The 21,005-nt window shown below is 38.7% G+C and overlaps 1 long non-coding RNA gene and 1 pseudogene across 2 annotated transcripts in view; one reads left to right on the top strand and one right to left on the bottom strand.

Moving 5' to 3' along the window:
• LOC138842557 (uncharacterized) overlaps positions 1 to 21,005 on the top strand; it is a 178,253-nt gene that overhangs the window by 74,413 nt on the left and 82,835 nt on the right. The window lies entirely within an intron of this gene.
• LOC132596709 (T cell receptor alpha variable 8-4-like) lies at positions 3,208 to 3,930 on the bottom strand (annotated as a pseudogene).

The following is a 21,005-nucleotide window of genomic DNA, read 5'->3' as shown; positions in this document are numbered from 1 at the left end:
CCACAGCTCACAATGATATGGCAGCTCTACCGTGTAGAAAAAAACTCGAAAACCACAGATATCCACTTAAATGAATATGTCTGCAAAGCAGATGTGTTCATGGCTTGCATCTTTGTGCTTACCCTCTTTTCTAGAATGGTTTCTAGTTTTGAGAGTCTGTGAACCTATTCTAATAACTCTTTCAAATTTCAATGGTAATGATAGATTAAAGCAAATCTTGAATAGTCTCTTTTGGACAAATCTTCTCTGTCCATAGTCTATTCTTATTTCCCCTCCCTTTCTCTTAAATTCTTCTTGGTCTCTTCCACCATTCAAGACCCCAAATATAGCATTACCCAACATTTAGTTGTATATAGTATATAGCATTACCCAACATTCAGCACCAAGAAAACGTTTCCTTGATGAAACAATGGTGAGTGGGACTATTCTAAATCTATGGGTTGCTTTTCTGGGATGGATCATAGACATTTGATGAAAATAAAATGTACAAACTTTGACTGGAAGTTTCCACATCTCTCACTTCATCCATCACTGAGTGTTACAGAAAGTCTTTTATTCAATACAATAATTTCTCTTCCTCACTCTTCTCAGTTTCTACTTTTGAAGAAAGTCTCTCTCTTTCTGAATGATGTGGATATAAACTAAATCACCAAACGGTGGAATAACAATTTTAGTTTTACTACGGTGTTGTCATCTATTTTTTATGTGCTTACTTGGTTCTCAACCCTGCACCATTTAATAGAAAAATGGAGCTATAAGACCCCTAAAAATTTAGTATATTGCTGCCTGAAGGAATATCCTTTTTAAGTACATCAAACCATGCTCTTCTAAGAGTGAACCAAATTAGACAACAAACATGTTTGTGATGATAAAAGGCCCAGTGGGGGTAAATTAGAAATTAGCCTTAATGTTGAAGGCCTATCTGCCTGGCTTATCCTTATGCAATTCAGTACCCTGAAGAGCAGAGAAGTAGATGGGAATATATCTAAACTCTACCAGTACAAGTACTGAGGAGGGCAAAATCTCACATGCATTCAGGAGTTATTTTCAGAGAAAATCATGCAAGGGTTTTTGCAGCCAGATGAGGAAGAGAACAAAGTACAAAGCAAAGCAGAATGTAGTTATTTTTATTTGTTTGGTCTGTATTATTTGATTTAAAAGTTTGTCCTTTACGGGAGGTTAATGAAGGCAGAGAAGCTATTAGTCTCCCCCTACGTCTAAACAAAACTCATGCTGCAAAGTGATCATAAAAGTGCAACACATTGGGAAAGTGTTTAGATTTTTCCTTTCCTGCAATATGGCGATTAGTTGGTGGTAGAATTGCTCAGGGAAAACGAAATTTATTTGTTCATTGAATCAATCATTATGGAAATCCAGTTTTTCTATACATTTAGAAGTGTGCTTGTAAAAGTAAATCTTTGATATTATCTAACAGTTTAAATTTAGATTAATAGCTCATTCTAAAAAACAATTTCAAGATATTCCTTAATGTTGCTTATGCTAAAGACAGGTAATCTCATGATAGTTGTATTTTTATCTGGAAAGAAACCCAGTTCTGAGCTGTGTGTGGCCCTCTTGGGTGAACTACTGCCTCAAGCTAACATTTCATATTATCTCACAGTACCATCCAATAAAAATTGTCCCTTTCAGTAATATTAAAAACTTCTAATTTGCTAAACTCTTCTTGCTTATTGTTTCTTGATCTTTGCTCTTAATAAGTTTACCCTGCTTGGAATGTGTTCTCCTACCATTGCCCTCACTTAAATTCCTACACATGCGTCAAGTAAAAATTCAAAATCCAATTTCCATGAATTTGGAAGTGATTTTTTTTTTTAATCTGTGGTGAATTTTACAAGCTTTTTGGTTGTTCAGTTCTTTCATGGTATTTTCCCTCATTTAAAACTTAAAATTCTTAGTTTGGTGCAAAATCATATTGTTTTGTAATCGTTTCTGCAAATCACTGGAAAATGGACATTCCACTTTTCTTTGACTAGTTCCTGTAGTGAGGAGTATTTTACACCTCAGAGCAGTCTGTTTTGTTTTGAAAAGCCTCTAATTGTTCATTTTTCCTTATAGGGAGCTGAAATTAGTTTCCATACAAATTCTAACCATTGGCTATAAATTTGCCTGTATATATGGGTATAAATATTATCAGCCATTCATTCTTTCAACATTGTTCAGTGAATGCGTATTGGTAAAAAAAAAAATTGATATCTTCATAAAGCTTAAGTCTAATGAGAGAGATATTCCTATGACTGTTAGGTAGTAAGCTCTTTGTGTACAATCATCATTCATAAAATATTTTTATATTGCCTAACGAAGTGTGCAGAAAGGAGGAAACAGAACAACTTCAGGTATGAATTCTGAGAAACATCATTTTGTGTGAAAGTGAGTGCCTCCTTCTGTGGGGTTGTGAACAGACTGAATGTGGGCGGCGTCCCCATGATTACAGAGCAGAAGGTGGAGTCTGAGCCTATGACCTGCACAGAGATATGTTCTTCTTAATGGTTGGAACTGTCACTCTTGCTGCGTGTGTGGCTGTGTTAAAAATAGAAACCTCTCCCTCCTGGCACTTGTGGACTGGGGATGCTGCTCCACTTTCTGTTGGCTCTCTTCCTTGTTCAGAGAGAGGAACAGACACAGAATACTAGACATCAACTCTCCACTTATTCAGTGATTCATTTCATTTTTTCCAACTTTCCTGGAAACAAGCAAGCAAAATTTACTTTTAAAGGACTAAAACAAGACCTGAATAAATGAAGAGGCATATAATATTCTTGGGTAGGAAAACATAATATCCTAAAATGTCAGTTTCCAATGTGATTCCAACCAGAATCCCATTTGTTTGAACCAAACTAAATAAGTGAGAACAAATACCTTGGAATTGTCAACTATATTTTGGAAAAGAATATTAAGATTGGGTTTTCTTTTTATGACATAAAAACTTACTCTGAACAAAACAGTACAGTATAGGCACAGCCTGCTCAGGTGACACTTCCAAGAAACCACCCACCAGCCTCAAGACCACTGAGAGCACTGAAATTAAGAAAACAAGTCTTTGCAAAAGAATAAAGAAAGAGAAAAGAAATCTAAGATGCCCATGAGAACCAGACACTTTCAGGATTCTGTATTCTCTGTACTGTTTGCCTTCACAGAACATGCCAACATCCTGAAAATAACATAGGCTGAGACCCTGAGTCTTTTAAGCTACTCAGTCTCATGAGTTTTGTGTTCAGCTCCCACTGTAGTCTTAGTCACTGTGTCACTCAGAGCACAGAAGTACTTGGCTGAGTCTTTCCAATGGGCTGATGTTTTCCTCAGGTGGAAGGACTTCTCACTGCTCCTAAATTCAGCCTCAAAACCTTTGATACCTGAGACAAGGCTGTTTCCAGATGTGTACTTCAAGAGAAGCTGGAGTCCTTGATTGGGGTACTGCACGTACCAGAAGAGATAGGACGAAGAAGAAGATGAGTAGCTGCACCTCAGCTCCAGACGGGCTCCTTCAGAGACAGTGATGTGGCCGTCAGGCTGGGTCACCGACTGGGCTCCGGCTCCTCCTGAAACATCAATGCTGAATCAATGAACTCAGCCAGAACAAAAAGTCTCTGTTCAAAGTCAGTCCAAAGCAATGTTCCATGTGTGGACAAGAGAGTAAAATGGAACAGTACTCACTCAGGAACAGGAGCACCTCAAGCATCAAGGTGAACACCAGGGTCATGGCAGAGCAGTGAGGAGGCAGTGAGCTCCTTTCTGGGAGATTCTCCACAAACAAAAGTCTGATGACTGGTGGACTTGAACCCAGGTTGCTGTGAGGTTGAGAAGGAATGACACAGGATTTAGATTTCTGATGGACGTTGTAAGGTGTGTTGGGAGAGAGGCTGTCTTAACAAGACTGCCTGCCTCGGGCGTCTGAGATGCTTTACATGTCATTGTGCAAAAAGTGGTGTCAGAATATCTCTTTAAACTGTAGGGAAGGAAGGTTTTTGTGCGATTATTCTGATCTTATATAGAAAAACCATTTCCAGTTTACACAACAGCCCCCTCTATTGGTCAGATAGAGAAAGAAAGAGCAGTTCACAATTTTTGTGAACCTTCCTCACCTCCTTCCTGCCAGGAACACAAAAGTCTCCGAAAGGAGTGGCAAGCACTACAGAAAGTGGCTGCTCTGAATGTGGTCTGCAGGTGAGTAGCATCTGCATCACCAGGGAGCTATTCTGAATGCAGAAGCTCAGGCCCTACCCAGACTTCCTGAGTCAGAATCTGCATTTTAATAAGAATCCTTCGCACATTAGAATTTGAGAAACATTTGTCTAGATGAAGGAGGTAAAAAATATCTTTTGGATTTAATAATAAAGAGATCATCCGTATTTCTGAGAAAAAATAGATTGGTTACAGGAGAGGCATGTATGAGTTTGGAGGAATATTAAATATTTTTTCAGAGGAGCATGCTTGAATATTTTAAATGATGGGAAGAAATCAGTAGCAAGAAAGTCCTGAAGAACCAGACCATAGAGTTTGGACGATCAGTGGGCTGAGGTGCCAGAGAAGTCAAAGTGAATGGAGTGGGTGAAGCGTTTGGACAGAGGCGCACTATTTAAAAGGAAGAGAGATATCTTTTTTATTATTAGGGGAGGGAAAGTGAATTATATGTGTAAAAGCAGGAATGTTTCATGTGGAAAGCAGAAAGTTGAGGAAGATTCATTTAATGATACGAGTTGTCTTTATGGTCATCTACCATGACTCATCAAAATGTCCAGGAAAAGCTGTACTAAGAGCAAAGAGAGTCAAAGGAGATATCGTAAAGTATAGAAATGATACGTTTTAAAAACATACAGAATTTTCACGCACCATTTCATTTACAATTGATGTTAAAAACCACGACTATATGGAGACAAACTTCTGTATGGCTGTGTTGATACATATGCTTAGATGGGGACACATTGTCCTCCTGGGATGATGGTTTAAGTAAGAACCAGGTGTAAGAGTGGGAAACATAGCCATGTGTTGGCTTGAGGGATATAATGAAGTAGAAGTATCTTCAAGTGTTCCCGTAGTGGAAGGTTTCCAGCCCACTCATATAAACCAGCTTCACAAACCAGCTGTCATTAATCAGTGCACTTGTCAAAAGTAAACTGTGGTCAAGCTGTAGGCAGGTCTACTGAATGGTTCTTGTAAGTCAGGGACAATAATAACAGCTGGGATTAAAGAATAATATGTATGGGCCCCTATCCTTGAGGAATTTGCACAAGTGAAGCGTGAAAACCAAAAAATATTCTCAGCATAGTAGATACGTGCTATTGCAAAACTGTGTACAGAATACTAAAAGAGGGAGAGGGCAAATAAATATAATTTATGTAACCTGGAATATCTTTTAAAAAGTAAATGTGACATTTACTGGATCCTGAAGATTGAATAGGATTTTGCCAACTTGAGAAAGAAATATTTATAAGAAGAAAATATGAGAGTGAGTTCATTTGATATGGCTGATGTTCAGAAATCTTGGTGTAATACTGGGGAGGAAGATGAACACTTACTGGAAGTATTACTGTAGAAGGCCACATAAACCTTGGTTTTTACTTTTGGGTCATGGGGAGCCATAGAAGGTCCTGAAATAGAACAGCAATCTAATCTGATGTGTATTTTAGAATGATAACTTCAGGGATAGATTTGGGAAGTAAGAGCTCATGGATAGCGGATACATTTAAGAAGTTATTCCAACCAACTCAGTGAGAGGTTATGAGCACCTGGACCAGGATAGTAACAAGGCAAGTAAAAAGAGGTGGTTGGGGCTTCCCTGGTGGCGCAGTGGTTGAGAGTCCGCCTGCCGATGCAGGAGACACGGGTTCGTGCCCCGGTCCAGGAAGATGCCGCGGAGAGGCCGGGCCCGTGAGCCATGGCCGCTGAGCCTGCGCGTCCGGAGCCTGTGCTCCCCAACGAGAGAGGCCACAACAGTGAGAGGCCCGCATACCGCAAAAAAAAAAAACAAATGTGGTTGAATGTGAGAAATATTTAGAGACAGAATTGATATGACTTCATATATCAGTCAACTTTGACTAGGGTAATGCTCAGTACAAACAACCTCACAATGTCAGTGGCTCAGAAGAACAAAGTTTACTGAGTTGTCCATGGTATGTTAGCTGTGGGTCAACTGCAGTCCCAGCACTCTGAGGCTCTGCTCCTGGATACAGGACGATTCCGTTCTGCTACTATGAGTTATCTTTCCATTCTGAACCTTGCATCTTCTTCACATTATGGGTAAAAGCTGAAAGGACAACCACTACCTGGTAAATGCAGGGAAGAAACAAAAGAAGACATGCCATGTGAATATATTTAGTTTTAGCTATGATATAACATACTTCCTATCCACTCACATTCCATTGGTCAAAGCTGGTCACATTGCTGTGTCCAAAGTCCACAGTGAGGCCAAGTATAGAAAATATACTCCAGCTAAACATTAGCACAGTAAGGGTGAGAGAGCATGAATAGTCAACACATAATACACTCTAATACTCTTGGAAATGAGCCACATGAGAGTGAGCTTATAGGGCACTCGGATGTTAACTCCCTTACGGAAAAGAAGGTATATTCACTTCAAAATCTTTAAGAAAGTTTTTTGTGAAGACCTAGGAGAAATCAATAAAAAATTATTTGCTTTTCCCATTTCTCTTCTTTGTTCTTTCTTTTTGTGTTGAAGAACATGCCTTCAATGAAGTAGGATATAGCAACGAGTGGTGAATATTACCCTACTTTAAATTATTTTAGAAAGGTTTGAGTAACTATCTAGTTCACTTGGAATCATGGCAAAAGAGGAGGCTAGGAATCTGATTCAATGATATGGCCAATATACTGGTGGGAATGGAGGTGAGTGATGTGTAATGACAGTCCCGTTAGTTGACGGAGCTACAGTGACTGGAACTCTTGTTTATCTATCATTGCATTTCCCTCTGGTTATAGAAAACACTGTAATTCATTGAATTTGCCTTTTCCACCTCACACATGGCTCTTTCTCAATGCTGGTACCAGAGCAGCACCAGGCACAGGCTTGGGCATGGGCTGCAGAGGCTGAAGGGCCCTGTGTGCAGGCACAGAGAGATGTGGCTGAGTCTTCAGCCTGGGATCCTTTGATGTACATGCAGCTGTAACACTCCTTAGTATTCAGAGTGATTCTTACTTATCCTTCCTCCTTTTCATCCTCATTTAAAGTCATTAAAACAGGTCCTTAGGGCTTTTTCCAGCTTCCCATCTATACCAGTATAAAGCATAAAAAGAGCTGGAAGGGAAACTGCAGGTGAAATTGGTGCTCCCTCCTTCCGGAACATGCAGAGATGGAGAAATCTGTTCCACACTCAATATGCTGCTCATTTCTGTTCACAAAGGCAGGGTCAGACATACACTGATCTCTCTACAGAGTATTCATTGTCTTCACACGTTCCCAGATAGAACCTAGAGTTACGTGACTACATCCCCCTCCTTCTCCATCACTGCCACATACTGTTCAGAATGTCTTCAGCAGCCCCTGGACTTAAGGCCAAGATGAAGTCACAGGATTAACAATGGAGCTGGCAAAGGATTCCTCTCCATTTATCCTGCCCAAGTATCCTCAGCAGAGGAATATTCTTCTTCAGAAAATAGGATTCTGCATCTGGTTGCCCAGCCAATCAGAGACAAGACCCCATACAAGGCCTAGAAACACACCAACAATTTCTGACCTAGACTCAGTTTCCTGTCACTCAAAAGGAGGGCTCAAACACTGCTTGCTTGAGACCAGCTTCACAAACAGTGAGGACATCCCCGATGAGTCCACAGCACAAAGAGAGCTGACAGCCATTCAGAAGTGGGCTGTCCCATCGTGCACTGCAATTATTCAACTTGAGAGACATTGGGATGGCAATTTGTGGCAGGGAAAACACTTTGGTTAGGAATCTTTTATATGAACTTTCAACAAAATCCTCGTATTATAAATGTGCACACATACCATGTGCTAAATTATCTATTGCTTTATGTACATTGTTCGAATACAGAAATCACACAATAGAATTACTATCATTCCCAATTTACCAACAGGAAAACTAAAGCTGAAAGAGATTGAGGAATTCACTCCAGGTCAAACACCTGGTAATAACTAGAACACATATCTATCTGGTAAGGAGTCCATGGTGTTTGGAATCTGCCACGCCACTTACATTTGTGATACTCAGTAAATGTTTTAAATGGTAGAGAAGATACGTTATAAAATTAACAGGAGTCTGCTTTTTGGGTTTCTTTCTACTAGCCAAAAAATGGAACAACTTAAATGTACTGAATGACTCCATTTACATGAAAGGTTCAGAAAAGGAACCTATGGAGATATAAAGTAGATCACTGGTTGCCTGTGGCCAGGTATCGGAACAGGGATTAACTATAATTGAGCATGAAGGAGCTTTTTGTGGTGATAAAAGTGTTTAAACCTGGATTATTGTAATGGTTTCATAAGTCAGCTAATTTACCAAAAATCACTGAACTGTACATTCAAAATGGATGAATTTTGTGGAATGTCAATTTTACCTCAAATAGCGTTGTTTAAAAGTAAATAAGAATTATGTTCTATCTTGCCCGTGTCACAGTCCAGGAATAATGCTAGTTTGATTGAACATACGCATATTAGTTTAAACAGTCATCTTGTGCCCAGAATATCCTTAAGAGATCTGAAAATTATGAAAGCAATACTCTCTGTTCCCTGTAAGCTTAAAAAACAGCTGGAAAAAAAAAAAGACATCCAGGGGAAATTTAACAGTACAAGATAGCAGTAATTAAGATTGTTCAGAATCTAAATGTACTTCTGGAAAATTGGCAGTGTAAATTGACTATATAACCTTCTTTCCAGTGAACAACTGAAATAAATAAAGGAAAGAGCATGGGGAAGGTACTAAACTCAGGGAACAGTACCTTCCACACACTCAAATAGTGTTCTGGAAAGTGGAACAGGATTGGAAGATATCTCAATGGCTAACCTCTGACTTTCCTTCCCAAGAAAAGAGATGTCACTGTGGTTAATAAAGGAAATCCTGAAAAACCTCATTAATGTCTCCCAATTTAGAAATGCAAAGGCTGAGGTTAGGGATGGACTGCTAGACAAACAGAAACTAGTACAAGTAAAGTTCCTTTTTTTTTCCTCCAGATCAGACCACTTGATGAATAGGATAGTGTGGGTATGACCACACCATCATAAAGCCTACTTGCTGTGAAGTGTATTTCTGATGAAAATACTGATCCATTGAAAAATTCACCCGGATATTGGAAGGTATGTGTCCAGAATAAGACAGGAATACCTCCAACAGCCTTGACATTCATGCAACTAGTAAGGTAGAATCCTGTAATCTTCAGCAACCCACCTTACCTGAAATAGAGGAGAAGCCAATTGATCGCTAGATATATTGCATAAATTAAATCTCAGATGAAGTGACTTGCAGGATATACATATTGACAGTTCTAGATAAACAACACAAAGATTAGTCCAGCTTAAGCTTTTATGTCAGTGTTTGAATAGCATGGACTCTAGAAATAATTTTATCTTTTGTACATTTATTTTATATATATATACACACACACACACACACACACACACACATATAAATTGAGCCTCCTGCACTAAGTATTGTTCACTCATAGAGGATTCTGTAGTGAAAGGATATAAAAGGCCTACAGTGCGGTAGGAGGAGGAAGAATTGAATAAATGGATTTTTTTAAAAAGATAATTATAGATAGTGATAAGCACTTAAAAAATACAATATTGTATTGAGCTAGAGAGTTGTTCTTGGGGTGAGGGAAGGCATCTGCTCTAGACAGGGTATGGAGAGAGGGCTCCACTCCGACACTTATTCTGTAACACCAGACAAGGTATCGAACCTCTCTCATGTTCAATTCCCTTTTCTGCAAGTAGCCAGTATCTTTCTGGGGGTGCTGGGCTCAGCACTGGCATTCATCATCTCATTCACTTCTCATAAGAACCCTGGATGGTAGATTTTGTCAATATCCACATGGTAGATATGAGGAAATGGAAGCATAAAAATTATTAAGTCATTTTCCGAAGATCACTCAGCTACCGAGTGGTAGATCTAGAAATACAACCCAAGTCTTTGGTCTCAAGCACGTTGCTACACTGTCTCCCTAAAGTAGGATGGACCCAACCTTGAAGGGTTCCGGTAAGAATTAAGTGAGAACACACATTCAAATCACCCAACACAATACCTTCCCTAGCTTAGGCACTCAACCAGCTGCAGGCAATATGCAGAATCTTGCGGGGGTGGGGGTGGGGGGTTGGGAGACAGAATCTGAAATCGCAGAGGAATCTAGCCCAAGATAAATTTCAATATTTTTCTGAGATATATGTAGCAGGTTACCTGGCAGATTTCATGTGTTATCGTAAGTATCCATGGTCTATCATGTTCTTACTGTTAATGAGAAGTCAATTCATTAAGGTGTCATATTGAGAGATTGGGTGGGCATATTATAATATGAAATGAGTGTACCACCCAGTATTGGCTACAATTGTTTATTTTTTCCCATTATTGACTCTTGCTCCCACTTCTCAGGATATTGCTATAGTACAAGAAAGGACAGAGCAGTAGACACAATTATACTTACCAGAGAAGAAACCCCAAACTTGCACAACAATTCTGAGCTTTCTTTCCAAGTTAGCCTATAACTCCACAGGCAAAATCATCTCATGTGTTGTATATGTCATTTGAAATCAATCACTTTCACATCTGGCTAGCAAAAGAAAAAAACCAGCCAGTTCTCCTGAATCCTCTCTCCCCTGATTTCTGCATTGGGAAGTTTACTGACTGGTTCAGCAATGGCAGCTTCTATTGTGACTAGGCTTCACCACAATTTTACCCAATATCACTAGAGGGCAGCAGCGAGGCCAGTGTAAGCATCACAAAATATTTGAGCAGGACACCAGGTGGCAGTGCTTCAGCTCTCTTTCTTGCTGCATGCAGTGTGCTAGAGCCTGATTCTCAAGGAAGGAAAATAGAAAGATTAAAGAGATAAAAGATAAAAGATTCCCAAAGGGGTGACATTTGAGTAAAGACATGAAGGAATTCAGAGGTTCACCATGTAGATATTTGGGGGCATAAAATCACAATAGAGAGGACAAAGGCAAGGAGCACAGGTCTTGATATAGAAACATGCTTGGAGCGTTTAAGGAATAATATCTTTCCCTGAGGCCCCTTATTCTTCCCAGCACACTATTGCATAAGGAACTTGCTAAAGCATTCAGCACTGTTAACTGATTAGCAGATGATTTCCTCATCTATTGATACTGGGGCAATTTGTGCCTAGGTTTGGCATCTTCTTTCCTAGTTCCCTTTAGGTTCCTGTTTAAACCAGTAATGTCACCATCACTGAGACATCCAGCCACCCTGTGCTGGGGCCAAGTGCTTCTCCATAGTTCAAACCTTGCTCTTTAGGAGCCCCATAAATGCTACACTCTGGCTGGCAATAAAAGTTAGAGATGATATTCACAGTTAGGAAAGTTCTTTCTTATTTCTGAAAAATTAAAAAAATTGGAACAATAAAATCTATCTCATAGGGTTTATGATATTTGAATTAGATAATGAATCTGAGATGCATACTACAGTGCCTGACATATAGTAAGCCCAATAAGGACCAACTTTCTTTTTTCTAGTAAAACCTTCCTTTCCTTCAATGTCCAGGTCTGTGTTCTGTTACTGCTTGTTGTTTTCTCCACATCAGTTCAATGATGGGAGCTTCTAAGAAATTTACTTAAGCACTTATTTTCCTGGAGACAGTCATTATTTTTCCCTCTCTTCTTAGGTCCTATTCTCCTAGCCATACTGATTCACTCAGGATGCTAAAAGGACACAGATGAGGTTTTATTTTCATTTCCCTAATGAATAATAATAATAATATTCCCTGATGAATAATGATCATTTTGTATATTTATTAGCTATTGGAAATAATATTTCTGAATTGGAGCTCCAAGGTTTTGCCATTCTTACTCTTTTCTTATTGATTTACATGAGCTTTTAATATATATTGCATTTGAGTCTTTATCAGAAATATGCATTGCAAATACAGTTTACCATTCTGTGCCTTGACTTTCTCCCCTACTAGCAGTGATTTTTAACAAAGACAATTTTAAAATATACTTTCATGTTCATAAGAAGCCAGTTTCAAAGTTTTAGTTATTTGTTTTAACACTTTAAAAATGTTTTCACTTGGTGACTTCTGATGTGAAATCAGGCATCATTCTTAATGATATTTCCCAGAATACAATATATCGATTTTCCCTGTGTATTGGCAAGATTATTTCCACTTAAATAGACCCCTGGATTTGCCTTCAATGCCTTGCAAATTTCTGCCAAAACCACAGTGGTGGACTTGCAGAATTCCTTATTCATCTTTATGGTTTTCCACATAGCATTGCTCCTGAATAAGAAACTTGTTTTTTAGGAAGTCAAGTAGAGCAGTGAGTGAAGGTACTTGCTATGAGCAAATAGGTTATGGAATGGGTAATGGAAATGGTAGTTATAAATACCACCTACAATCATGTGGTCGTTTGCAGAAACAAGAACTATAATACTTATGACAATTTCTTTTTCATTTTGATATGAATATGGTTATGTATACATTAACCATTTTTAAATCTCTCCCCTACTTGTCTGCCTGTGGTAACATATGATGTGCAAGTATAAGTTTATCTCATATCTCATTGTATCTCAGTGGTTAAGATGCAGGGTTCAATGGGACAGTGTGAATGAGGTATAAGAGGAAAGAACACCACCCCAAAATGGATAAATTAACTGGGTGTACTCTCTTCGGGAGAGGGTTAGCTTGGTTTTGGTTGAATGGGGAATAACTGCATCTTATTAACAGGAAACATAGTTTTGCTGTTGTCTTTATTTGAAAGTTGTCTTGTTAAAAGAGGTATAGATGAGTGACTAGTTGACATAGAGGGTACTGTAGTAGCTTTGTAGTGTCTCAACTATCTGGAAATCTATGTCCCAGAATTTGCTTCCCTGTATTGTTCTGGGTTAGGGTTGGCCACAAAAAAGACTTGCGCAAGGTTTAGAAGGTAGTTGTCATGAAGTAGCCACATTTTTTATGCTCTGCTGGTTGGTGCAGGGCTCCAGGAACTGGGCAACTCACACATGTGGCTGCTGATGAACTAGCTCATCTTATTGTTGACTCACAACTCCACTACCGCCCACCCGATCTCCTCCTCATCTTCTCTTTGTCTTGGACCAAGTATGCGTGTAGCATGAGGGCAAATGACACCCATTTCTCCTTGAGGTCACCCACCATTGTGAGACTGAAGGAGGTGAGAGACAGACAAGTTTTAGTGTGTCTTTGTGGGTACCATTGTCCTCATGGGTTCTGGTATCCGTACATGTCACAGTCTGTCCATGCTTTTGTCCACATCCAACTTTCCTTCCCAAATGACACTCTAACTGACTAACAGTGAATTCAGGCTCAACACCAGATGCAAAGATAACAGCTTTGTATAGACCCCTCCACCAGCTCTAGCTATTGCCTGAGTTCTATTCTCTACAGTGAGCCTCTTATTCTAGATCACTTGTGATTTGCTTCTCTGATTATACCCTGACACAAAGTCTAAGAGGAAAGGACTAAGGAAATGATTTTCATGACCATTTCAGATAACTAGACCCAGGTTTGTGATGTGAGTGTCTTTAGGTGGAAGTGCCACTTTAAATTATCATGGAGCAAGTTTTCAACTTTAGACAATTTTACACATGTTCTGTGTGATGGACTTAAAGTCAAAAATTCAAGACTGAGTATGTATTAGTAGAAAGTTACTCTGGACATCTGTTCCCAAGTGAGATAGCAGGAGATTTTATTTAGAATTAAATCTCCTGATCCAGACCACAGATTAAGCAACCACAGGACTACCATTTCTTGTCTGGCATCTGCAGGTGTGCCTTTCAGCGTGGCTCCCGCAGCAAGGGGGCTCTCTCTTATTGAGCTCTGGGGTTTTTGTTTGGCTTTTCCTATTACTTCAAGCACTGTGAGTTCCCAGAGAGCACAGAAGTAGTTTGCAGAATCTTCCACCAGTAAGGCTGAAATGGTGAGGCTGATGAATTTTCGTCTTTTCTGAAAGTTTACAGAATAGCGGCCATTCTTTGCATTTTGGCCAGAAGAACTCTGATGAATAAGGAAAGTCATCTCTCCACTGGGAAGCTGCTTATACCAAAAAATATCGTACTGGCTCCAGCTTGTTTCATACTGACAGCTCAAGGTGACCGCCTCCCCTAGCTGACTGGACATGGCTCGCTGGACTTGAGTAACTTTCTGGGCCGCACCAAATCCTGTGGGAAAAAATCAGAAAACAGAGCTGGAGTAGTGAACAAAATAATGTAGGAATTAGACTAATTTAGGACCCAAAGACAAACCAAATTGAAATCATAATAAGCTTTCTTTTCTCCAATCCTCCTTTCCTCCCCAAGTCCATGTGAAGTACCATGTGCCTGTGTGCAGTCCTTTCAACCTGAACATTTGTACCCATATTTGGAACCATCCCTACCAGAGCAGATGAAGGCCAGGAATACCCAGGGCAGGCTGGAGAGCACCATGTGGCAAGAATTCCCCTACACATATGTTTTCAGTTCTGCCTCAAGCTGAGAGTTCAGTGTCTTTGAGGGCCTAGCAGCACATATACATAGTACCTGGGTTCCTGTGTCACTCCTCCAAACAGGAAGTAGGGTGTTATGTTCATAGACCACGTGGTCAGTGCACAGATGGGGAAAAAGTCTGGCTCACCACAAAACTATGTTACTTTTCTTCCCACGGTAGTTGTTAGGCAGTATCTGAAAAGGAGCATGGAAAAATTAGTATTAAAGTTTTGAGCTGAGGGGAACTACAGATTAAACAGGTTGACACGTGTTGATAATTATTCAGCAGAATAATTTTGCCAGTCCATTTAAAATAGAATTTAGTATAGGGTATGCACCCTTCTTGTAATCTACTTACTGGTCATTTATTTAGCCTCTCTTTACTTTTCTCCATTCTGAATCAGTGGAGTTCTTTTAAAACTCACAGATTTTCAGCTTTCTTGGTGAAAGGCAATATTATCCAAAATAATTGATGTATCTCTTTTTTTTAACCGGGTTCTAGGGCTCTATTTAGAGTTTTCACTAAATAAAGTTACTTTAACATGAAATGTTAAAAAATCAGCCCCTCAGGTTTTCAGAATCTACTCAGTTTTTTATGTTTTCATGAAATTATAACAGGAATAATATATTCTTTTGAAACCTGACATTGAGTCTTATTTATTAGACTTTGAGGAAGATCAGGATATTCCGGATCTTCAGTCCTGTTGCCTCCCCAAGTAGAACTGTACTTAGTAGATCATGTGTCCTATTCTTGTCTTGATGTCACATTTTCTATCCCATCGGTCCAAAGTGTTCAGTCTCACTTGTGAGGAGCTGATTATTTTTCTCTTTGTAAAATAAAGTCAAGATAAGCACGCCAGATCTTTCTGTGACACAATGCTATAATGCACTCCTACAAAACATGTTATCTACAGGCTGTAAACACTCAGTACATGTCAATGCCACAGAAGTTGGTAACTGACGTTTTGTATACTGTTACACGTTCTTGTGGAATGTAGCTGTCAATCTTCCATTTGGTTTCATTGTTTTAACGGGAGAATTAAAAGAACCAAAGGCAAATAGACAAGTAGAAAAGAAAGTACAGACAAGGTCTCTAAAACAGTGCTAGTCCTTTGACTTTAAGGTCAAAATAACTCATTAATGAGTGTCGCAGGGCTGAGAGTGTATTTTTAGTTGAGACATCTACTCCTCTGTCCCATTTCACCTCTGAGTGCTGACAGGCAGCTGACGCCCTGGTTTGCAATTATGTGTAGCTAAGCAGAGGAGAGCCATGAATGCCCACAGCAGTCTGGGGAGCAGCATAATGGCAGGATTTCCCCCTTGTTGAAATGGCCCTGCTCTGAGTTCCTGACAGTAAAGGTGCAAGGTCCCTCAGCTGCACTATAGCAGCTGTCTCTGAAATGTAGTTTCTGGCTGGATCAAGTCTGAATGTGTATAACACCCAGGTTGGGAGATTTGGCCTGCCTTAAACATTGTGCTCCCTTTCCTTGTGGTTTAATGATAAATGATTATATATAGTAAAGGACAGTCCATGATCAATATTGAAGGACATATGGGAAGGAGATTTATTACTTCAAATTTCCAAATTTAGTAAATTAATCTGTGATGGAATCTGAAGGGCTTACCAGAAACAAATTCATTATGAATCATGCTGTGTTTGCAAATATTCATTCATGTTCTTCTGATTGTTTTCTTGCCTCCAATTTCGATTCTAAGGTGAAATATGTTCACTGATCCTCGACTTTCCTACAAAAGATAAGCCAGAAGCCATCACCCCCCTTCCTTCCTACTTACCCGCCAAATCATGGGAACTGGTAACTTCACAACAGCAAATATCACTCAGACAAATGAGAACAAAACAGGGTTCTGACTTCTGTTATATCTCCAGTTGTGTATTGGAATAACAAATGCTAGTGGCAGTAAAATCGTATTCGCTTGTGATGTAACTCTATGCTTAACTTATTAGAAGTTGTAGGAAGCAAGGCTCCACAGGTCCTCTAAATCCAAATATTTGGCCATGTGTTTGTCATGAGTGCACATATATTGTTTGGTGCAATTCTATAATTATCGTTATAGTTGTCACGAAGACAAATTTTCTCATAACATACTGCTTAATCAGTGAAAATATAAAAACTATTAACAGTATAAATGCTTTCCAAAATAAAAATATTTCCTTCTCTTGACATTGAAGGAATGAAGATTCTTTTCCATTTTATCCTGAAATTTCATCTAATGAAGTTGTTTATGCCAAATGATCAAATTTCAAGCATTTTATTTTTGTTTCAGCACCTCATAAAGAAACCCCAATGAGAATAACTGAGTTATTCTGTTGTAGATTGTCTTCAGACTCTCCTTGATTCCTTTATGGGAATTCCAAGTTCACATATCATATGAGGGAACAGAATCACTACTGGGGTTCCCAGATCTTCCCTAGTCCCTCCCTGTGACATCCTTGATGACTGTTTTCTCATGCTGACCATGCATTCCCATCCAGGCATTATATCTTATTTTAATCTTGTATATTTCATTCAGGTGAAAGCTACTCTACTCATATATACATTCTACTCCGAATTTGTTATTAAACTGTTCAAACTACTAGAAAAAAAGCAAAACGAACTTTGAGAGCCAGAGGAATTCATATAGTGACATATTTGTTTTAAATTTTAAACTATAGTCATCATGCTGTACATTGCATCCCCAGGAGTAATTTATCTTTAACTGGAAGTTTGTACCTGTGGAACACCTTCACAGACTCCCACCCCCATCCCCACTGATTCTGAGAATCGCCAATCTGTTCTCTGTACCTATGAGTTCTGCTGTGTGTGTATGTCTGTGCCTGTGCTTTAGATTCCACATACAAGTGATTTCATACAGTATTTTTTTAATTTTAATTTTCATACAGTATTTGACTTTGTCTTCACTTAACATTATGCCCTCTAGTTTCATCCATGTTGTAAATGGCAGGGTTTCTTTTTTTTTCTTTTTATGACATTATCCTTGTTCATTCATCTGTCAATGGACACTTAGGTTGTTTCCAAGTTTTGGCTATTGTAGATGAGCTGCAATGAAGAGATATCTTTTTGAGATGGTGCTTTTATTTCCTTCAGGTATATACCCAGAAGTGGAAATCCTGGATCGTATAGTAGTGCTCGTTTTAATTTTTTTGAGGCATCTCCATACTGTTTGCCATAGACATTGCACTCATTTACATTTCCACTGACAGTTCACAGGGTTCCCTCTTGTTTACATTCTTACCAACACTTTTTTTCTTTTCTTTTTGATAATAGCCATTCTGACAGATGTAAGGTGATACCTCATTTTCATTTTGATTTTCATTTCCCTGATTATTAGTCATGTTGAGTATCTTCTAATTCACCCATTGGCCATTTGTATGGCTTCTTTGGGAAAATGTTTATTCAGATGATCTGCCTATTTTTTAATCAGATTGGTTTTTCTATTGATCTTATGATATTTTAATATATTTTGATATTAACCACTTAGCAGATATATAAGTGGAAAATATTTTCTCCCATTCCCTAGATTGCCTTCTCATTTTGTTCATGGTTTCTTTTGCCTCACAGTTTGATGTAGTCCCACTTGTTTATTACTGCTTTTGTTGTCTTTGCTTTTGGTGTCAAATACAAAAAATCATTGCCAAGATTGATGTCAAGGAATTTGTTCTGTATGTTTTCTTCTAGGAGTTTTATTGGGTTAGGTCTGTGTTCAACTCTCTAATCCAATTTGAGTTGATTTTTGTGTATGGTGTAAGATAAGTGTCCAGTTTCATTCTTTTGCGTAGGGGTTTCCATTCTTCTTAACCCCATTTATTGAAGAGACTTTCCTTTCCTGAAAGTATATTTTTGGCTTCTTTTTCATGAATTAATTGACTATGTACACATGGGTTTATTTTTACTTTTGTTTTTTAACATCTTTATTGGAGTATAATTGCTTTACAATGTTGTGTTAGGTTCTGCTGTATAACAAAGTGAATCAGCTATATGTATACATATATCCCCATATACCCTCCCTCTTGCATCTCCCCCCGACCCTCCCTATCACGCCCCTCTAGGTGGGCACAAAGCACCGAGGTGATCTCCCCGTGCGATGCAGCTGCTTCCTACTAGCTATCTATTCTAGACTTGGTAGTGTATATATGTCAATGCTACTCACTCACTTCGTCCCAGCTTACCCTTCCCCTCCCTGTGTACTCAAGTCCATTCTCTACATCTGCGTCTTTATTCCTGTCCTGCCCCTAAGTTCATCAGAAGTTTTTTTCTTTTTTTTTAGATTCCACATATATGTGTTAGCATACGGTATTTGTTTTTCTCTTTCTGAATTACTTCACTCTGTATGACAGACTCCAGGTGCATCCACCTCACTACAAACAACTCAATTTCGTTTCTTTTTATGGCTGAGTAATATTCCATTGTATATATGTGCCACATCTTCTTTATTCATTCATCTGTCCATGGACATTTAGGTTGCTTCCATGTCCTGGCTATTGTAAATAGGGTTTCAATGAACAGTGTGGTACATGCTTCTTTTAGAATTACGGTTTTCTCAGGGTATATGCCCAGTAGTGGGATTGCTGGGTCATATGATAGTTCTGGTTTTAAGGAACCTCCATACTGTTCTCCATAGTGGCTGTATCAATTTACATTCCCACCACCAGTGCAAGAGGGTTCCCTTTTCTCCACACCCTCTCTAAAATTTATTCTTTGTAGAATTTTTGATGATGGCCATTCTGAGCGGTGTGAGGTGATACCTCATTGTAGTTTTGATTTGCACTTCTCTAATGAGTAGTGATGTTGAGCATCTTTTCATGCATTTGTCGGCAATCTGTATATCTTCTTTGGAGAAATGTCTATTTAGATCTTCTGCCCAGTTTTGGATTGGGTTGTTTGTTTCCTTGATATTGAGCTGCATGAGCTGCTTGTATATTTCAGAGATTAATTGTTTGTCAGTTGCTTCATTTGCAACAAAATATTTTCTCCCATTCTGAGGGTTATCTTTTTACCTTGTTTATGATTTCCTATGCTGTGAAAAAGCTTTTAAGTTTCATTAGGTCCCATTTGTTTATTTTTGTTTTTATTTCCATTTCTCTAGGAGGTGGGTCAAAAAAGATCTTGCTGTGATTTATGTCAAGGAGTGTTCTGCCTATGTTTTCCTCTAAGAGTTTGATAGTGTCTGGTCTTACATTTAGGTCTTTAATCCATTCTGGGTTTATTTTTGTGTATGGTGTTAGAAAGTGTTCTAATTCATTCTTTTACATGTAGCTGTCCAGTTTTCCCAGCACCACTTATTGAAGAGGCTGTCTTTTCTCCATTGTATATTCTTGCCTCCTTTATCAAAGATAAGGTGATCGTATGTGCGTGGGTTTATGTCTGGGCTTTCTATCCTGTTTCACTGATCTAGACTTCTGTTTTTGTGCCAGTACCATACTGTCGTGATTACTGTAGCTTTGTAGCATAGTCTGAAGTCAGGGAGCCTGATTCCTCCAGATCCATTTTCCTTTCTCAAGATTGCTTTGCCTATTCAGGGTCTTTTGTGTTTCCATGCAAATTTTAAAATTTTTGGTTCTAGTTCTGTTAAAAAAAAATGCCATTGTTAGTTTGGTAGGGATTGCATTGAATCTTTAGATTGCTTTGGTAGTATTGTTATTTTCACAATGTTGATTCTTCCAATTGAAGAACATGGTATATCTGTCTATCTGTTTCTCCATCTGAAGAAATCTGTTTAATTTCTTCCATCAGTGTCTTATAGTTTTCTGCATACAGGTCTTTTGTCTCTTTAGGTAGGTTTATTCCTAGGTATTTTATTCTTTTTGTTGCAATAGTAAATGGGAGTGTTTCCATAATTTCTCTTTCAGATTTTTCATCATTAGTGTATAGGAATGCAAGAGATTTCTGTGCATTAATTTTGTATCCTGTTACTTTACCAGATTCATTTATAAGCTCTAGTAGTTTTCTGGTATCATGTTTAGGACTCTCTATGTATAGTAGCATGTCATCTGCAAACAGTGACAGCTTTACTTCTTCTTTTCTGATTTGGATTCCTTTTATTTCTTTTTCTTTTCTGATTGCTGTGGCTAAAACTTCCAAACCTATTTTGAATAATAGTGGCGAGAGTGGACAACCTTTGTCTTGTTCCTGATTTTAGAGGAAGTGGTTTCAGTTTTTCACCATTGAGGATGATGTTGGCTGTGGGTTTGTCATATATGGCCTTTGTTACATTGAGGTAAGTTCCCTCTATGCCTACTTTGTGGAGAGCTTTTATCATAAATAGGTGTTGAATTTTGTTGAAAGCTTTTTCTGCACCTATTGAGATGATCATATCGTTTTTATCCTTCAGTTTGTTAATGTGGTGTATCCC

This window comes from Globicephala melas, chromosome 2, assembly GCF_963455315.2.
Source record: "Globicephala melas chromosome 2, mGloMel1.2, whole genome shotgun sequence".
Classification (NCBI taxonomy): Eukaryota; Metazoa; Chordata; class Mammalia; order Artiodactyla; family Delphinidae; genus Globicephala; species Globicephala melas.
The sequence above is the reverse complement of the archived record's forward strand: the minus strand, read 5'-3'. Positions and strand labels throughout refer to the sequence as shown.